General features: G+C 35.2%; 1 pseudogene; it reads right to left on the bottom strand.

The window, feature by feature from the left end:
* Window positions 1–1,271: 1,271 nt before the first annotated feature.
* LOC141986395 (uncharacterized) overlaps window positions 1,272–6,000 on the bottom strand; it is a 28,471-nt pseudogene continuing 23,742 nt past the window's right edge.

The following is a 6,000-nucleotide window of genomic DNA, read 5'->3' as shown; positions in this document are numbered from 1 at the left end:
GTAATGGTTTGTGAGTGGGAGGAGGAGCAAATCCTAACAAACAATATTTTTCTCATAGTTGCTAAAAAGGCTAATTCAGCAACCAGGGTAGTTGCTGCAATGACACCACTGTGGGTTGCATGAAAAAACAAAGGCATTTTGCATTACCTCCACTTTTTGAAGGCTTCCAGCACTTCTGTGTGCTATATCACTACATTAGTTTCTTGTTTTTAAAATAAGTAAATAGATGATGTGATGACCAACTACATGGTGGGAATCTTGTGTATTTGAAAATACAAATATTAAAAAAATCCAAACCCTTAAGCAGTAATATCTATTTTGTATTTTGTCAGTCAAAATCATGACTATTTCTTCGATTTGTTTTGAAAAACTGGTGATCATGACGTCTGGTTTAAATCAAGTATTTCATTGATCAAAATATTTCTCTAGTCTAATTGAAGATTTGACCATGACATTTATTTCCACAAGTAAAGGATTTGTTCAATGGAATGAGAATAGGACAGTATAATCAAAAGTCTGCTGCCTATAGCAGGAAGGAACTTTGTTCTATTGTGCTTATAGAAAACTGGGAATTACCGCTATTTGGTTTTTGGATTTTTTTTTAAGATAAGCAATTAATATAACATTTTACTAATGAAAGAGTGGAACTCTAATTTTATAACTCCAATCAAATATTACTCTTCATCTTTAGGACTTGTCCATACAATCAAATGTGTTGTCTTTGTTCTGCATCTTGCATCCTGTTTAATATATTTTCATACCACATTACTTCCCACAACTGATATGCAAGCATAGGCATATAACAAAGACATAAAAAATCAATGTCATTATTTGTTATAGATTGTTGTTATGAATTAACATACTCTGCAGTAGTATTTCCTCTAGAACAAATGTCTGAAATGTTTTATATGATCTTTAATCTTTTTATGTAGTATAAATATAGCATTTTTTATTTGTTTCATACATGTTTCTCTCTAACATAGTGATTATCAAGCTGTGGTCCACAGACCCCTGGGGTTCTGCAGACTGTCTAAGGGTCCAGAAAAAGTTGTTGTTATCATAGAACAGTGGTTTTCAACCTGTGGTTTGTGGACTTCTGGGATTGGCAGACTATGTCTAAGATTTCCAAAGGGGTCTGCACCTCCATTTGAAATTTTTTAGGGGTATGCAATGAGAAAAAGGTTGAAAACCAGTGCTCTAATACAAATAGAAAAGCTTCACCAAGTATTTTATTTCTGTGGGTGATTTATTCTAGGAATCAGTCAGTTGGTTCAGTAAGGACCTGATCCAGATACGATTTCAGTTGGCTTTGGATCAAATCCTATGATACTTTTAGAAACGTGCCCAATGAAAGTGTAGCAACTATAATTAGAAACAGATAAGTAAAAATGGAGTAATTTTATTTTGTGGTGGTTGTATTCTGTTCATCCTTTAAAGTACTGAGAGAAAATAAAAAAGAACCAACAAACTCTTGCCATTGTTTTCAGTGGTTATAGGATTGCACAAAGCATTTGACTAAGGGCCTAGAAAAACTTCCATGACGTCAATAAGAGCATCATAGATTTCTTACTGTCTGTTGGCCTTAATTCCACTTTTTAAAATGGTGATAATAGCTAACTTTTAAAGTACTTTGAGATCTACAGGTGGAAGAAAACTATATAACCTAACTTCTGAAATAGTAAGTGTCTGCTGGGACGTGTTAACTGCCCTCAATGTCTACTCAATTCAGTGGGTGCTCAGCATCTCCCAAGATTTGGCCCAAATGCAAATGATTAAAATTATTATCATTAGAACTGATTAGGAATCATAGAATCATAGAATTGGAAGGGACCTCGAGAGGTCATCTAGTCCAGTCCCCTGCACTCAAAGCAGGACTAAGTATTATCTAGACAAGTGTTTGTCCAACCTGCTCTTAAAAATCCCCAATGATGGAGATTCCACAACCTCCCTTGGCAATTTATTCCAGTGCTTAACCACTCTGACAGTTAGGAAGTTTTTCCTAATGTCCAACCTAAACCACCCTTGCTGCAGTTTAAGCCCATTGCTTCTTGTCCTATCCTCAGAGGTTAAGAAGAACATTTTTTCTCCCTCCTCCTTGTAACCACATTTATGTACTTGAAAACTGTTATGTCCCCTATCAGTCTTCTCTTCTCCAGACTAAACAAACACAATTTTTTCAATCTTCCCTCATAGGTCATGTTTTCTAGACCTTTCATCATTTTTGTTGCTATTCTCTAGACTTTCTCCAGTTTGTCCACATCTTTCCTGAAATGTGGCCCCAAGAATTGGACACAATACTCCAGTTGAGGCTTAATCAGCATGGAGTAGAGCGGAAGAATTACTTCTCATGTCTTGCTTACAATACTCTTGCTAATGTATCCCAGAATGATGTTTGCTTTTTTTTTTTTGCACCAGTGTTACACTGTTGACTCATATTTAGCTTGTGATCCACTATGACCCCCAGATCCCTTTCCGCAGTACTCTTTCCTAGGCAGTCATTTCCCATTTTGTATGTGTGCAACTGATTTGTTCCTTCCTAAGTGGAGTACTTTGCATTTGTCCTTATTGCATTTCATCCTATTTACTTCAGAGCATTTCTGCAGTTTGTCCAGATCATTTTGAATTTTAATCCTATCCTTCAAAGCACTTGCAACCCCTCCCAGCTTGGTATCATCTGAAAACTTTATAAGTATACTCTCTATGCCATTATCTAAATCATTGATGAAGATATTGAACAGAACTGGACCCAGAATTGATCCCTGTGGGACCCCACTTGTTATGCCCTTCCAGCATGACTGTGAACCACTGATAATTATTCTCTGGGAATGATTTTCCAACCAGTTATGCACCCACCTTATAGTAGCTCCATCTAGGTTGTATTTCCCTAGTTTGTTTATGAGAAGGTGACGCAAGACAGTATCAAAAGCCTTACTAAAGTTAAGATATACCACATCTACCACTTCCCCCCCTACCAACAAGGCTTGTTACCCTATCAAAGAAAGCTATCAGGTTGGTTTGACATGATTTGTTCTTGAGAAATCCATGCTGACTGTTATTTATCACCTTATTATCTTCTAGGTGTTTGAAAATTGATTGCTTAATTATTTGCTCCATTATCTTTCCGAGTACAGAAGTGAAGCTGACTGGTCTGTAATTCCCCCGGTTGCCCTAATTTCCCTTTTTATAGATGGGCACTATATTTTCCCTTTTCCAGTCTTCTGGAATGTCTCTTGTCTTCCATGAGTTTTCAAAGATAATCACTAATGGCTCAGATATCTCCTCAGTCATCTCCTTTAGTATTCTAGGATGCATTTCATCAGGCCCTGGTGATTTGAAGACATTTAACTTTTCTAAGTAATTTTTGACTTGTTCTTTCCCTCTTTTAGACTCTGATCCTACCTCATTTTCACTGGCATTCACAAGGTTAGAAGTCCAATCACCACCAACCTTCTTGGTGAAAACCAAAAAAAAAAGAAGTCGTTAAGCACCTCTGCCATTTCCAGTTATTGTCTTTCCCTCCTCATTGAGTAACAGGCCTACTCTGTCCTTGGTCTTCCTCTTGCTTCTAATGTATTTGCAGAATGTTTTCTTGTTTCCTTTTATGTCCCTAGTAAGTTTGATCTCGTTTTTGTGCCTTGGCTTTTCTAATTTTGTCCCTACATACTTGTGTTATTTGTTTATATTCATCCTTTGTAATTTGACTGAGTTTCCACTTTTTGTAGGACTCTTTTTTGAGTTTTAGATCATTGAAGTTCTCCTGGTTAAGCCAGAATGGTCTCTTGACATACTTCCTATTTTTCCTACACAGTGAGATAGTTTGCTCTTATGCCCTTATTAATGTCTTTTTTATGTTTTAATGTTTTGCCTAAACTGTTTTTCCCACGTGAAATGCTGATTCATCAAAACTTAATGCATGAATGTATCAATTTTGGCTAAATGTTCTCAGGTCCAGGAAGGAATTTCAGAAGGGGAAGAAAAGAAAGAGACACCAGAATAGCCAATAGTCCAATGTGGGAGACCGAGGTCAAGTTCCTGTTCTGCCTTATTTGGAAAAAGGACTTAAAACTGGTTCTCCCGCATCTCAAGGTGAATGCCATAACCACTGGGATATTAACTATTGTGGGGTCTCTTTCTCTCTTCTCTCCTCCGCCCTTTCTCTCTTTTTGAACATGTTTTAAAGTTTTCATTTTTGGTCTTGATATACAATGGGGAAAATCTTAGAAATCTCAATAATACTTCAAGAATGGGGAAAAAAATTCCCAGCTCTAATTGTCATATAGAAAAATGCTTTGGAAAACCATTACTCTGATGGCAGTGAAGGTGCACCTTTGCTGTTTGCTCGCTGTGTAAAGATGTTTACCAGATTAAGGAGTTAAAAAGAACCAGTTTTCTATGAAATGTGGGTTTATTTACATGTTTAGCTATTAATTATTATTATTGTTATTATTATTATTATTATTACATAATAATAATTTATTTTGTTTCGTTCAGTAAACAGATTAATTTAGATAATTTTGAAGATGTTTATGGCTGTGGCTGAATTGATAATTGATCAGTTGGTCTCAAAGAGCTAAAGTGTCTGGTTTTCCAGGTAGAAGAATCCAAAAAAATAGTCTCTACAAAATTATTTTATATATTCTGTACTCTGTTGTATATTCAGAAAATTTTATTCTGTGGGGTATTATAAATATTTTATCACTTTTAGGATGAGTTAATTAATTCACAGATGGCTTCATCATTCTTGTGTATTATAGTTATTTCAAGTTTATATTGATACCACTTTTGTATTGTACTTCACCAGCATGCAATTTGATTTCTGAAATATTGTAGAAATGACCATTTCTTGAAATCTTAATAACTAAACACATATTTTATGGGAATTATTTAGACACAAATACTTATTTAAACAAATGTCCCCTAAATTGGCAATTTGGGATAAATTAAGTGGCAGCTGTTGTTAGATTCTGCTGTGCTGCTACATCAACAATACAAAACCTTCACACTATTTGAGACTATTCATCACAAGTGTAGTCTGTGCCAAGAAACCATAGAGTCAATCAGAGGATTGTGTCAGATCAGGATTGATGTACATTGACAGCAGCATTTCGGAAGCTTATGCAATATTTCTCCATACCTGGCTCAACCCCTGGCCAATTGACCTGCACTCAGAACTGAGACAACTTATAATAAAAAAGGTAACTCATCAAAATATTTATTTATTTAGTTAGTTAGTTAGTTAGTATTGTTAATAACATTTAAAGAAAAGTTCACTTGAACAATATTTCTGAAATTAAACCTCAATATTTTGACTAGAGTAAGTTTTGAGAAGCTAATACAATGCATACTTTTCTGACTGGAAAAGCAATGAAATGCTTTTCTCCCCCCAGAATTCATGCTAATATGCCTTTCTTCTTCTAAATCAGCTTTAATCAATTATCATGAGGAAATATTATTATGGTTCTGAATAACAATAAATGAAAGTATTATGCTTCAGGGTAGGCAATTTTTTTTTTGTTTTTGATAAATATGCAGTATTAGCAACTACAAAGTCATTACATGTTTTATTGTTTTTGAAAGCTAAGGTTTGAACAGAGTGGCAAAACGACAGAGGAATCTGTTAGAAACCTTTCAAAGAATGAAAACAATGTTAGATGTCCTTATCGATCATACAGCTGACAAAGATGGAATTTCAGGAACTTCCCCAGTTGCTGAGTTAGTCCTTAGAGTCAGAGAAGTTTGTAGTCTGTTAGAACCTTGACCCTACGAGGAAAATTAAGGGAGGTAACAAGGGATTGGCATTTTAGGTGTAATGTGGTAGGGCTCTGCATAGGTTCAAGTGGAGCAATCATAGAATCATGGCCTTAGTTTTAAAGTATATATATATATTTAAAAATAAGGGTTGCATTTTGGCTTTTTGTATCTTATTGTAATGATAGTTAGATAACATGCATTTTCCCTTTTTTTAAAGAAGCAAGACCATGCTGTTCAGTGTGGACATCA

This window comes from Natator depressus, chromosome 4 (assembly GCF_965152275.1).
Source record: "Natator depressus isolate rNatDep1 chromosome 4, rNatDep2.hap1, whole genome shotgun sequence".
Lineage (NCBI taxonomy): Eukaryota > Metazoa > Chordata > Testudines > Cheloniidae > Natator > Natator depressus.
This window is presented reverse-complemented; position numbering and strand designations above follow the sequence as displayed.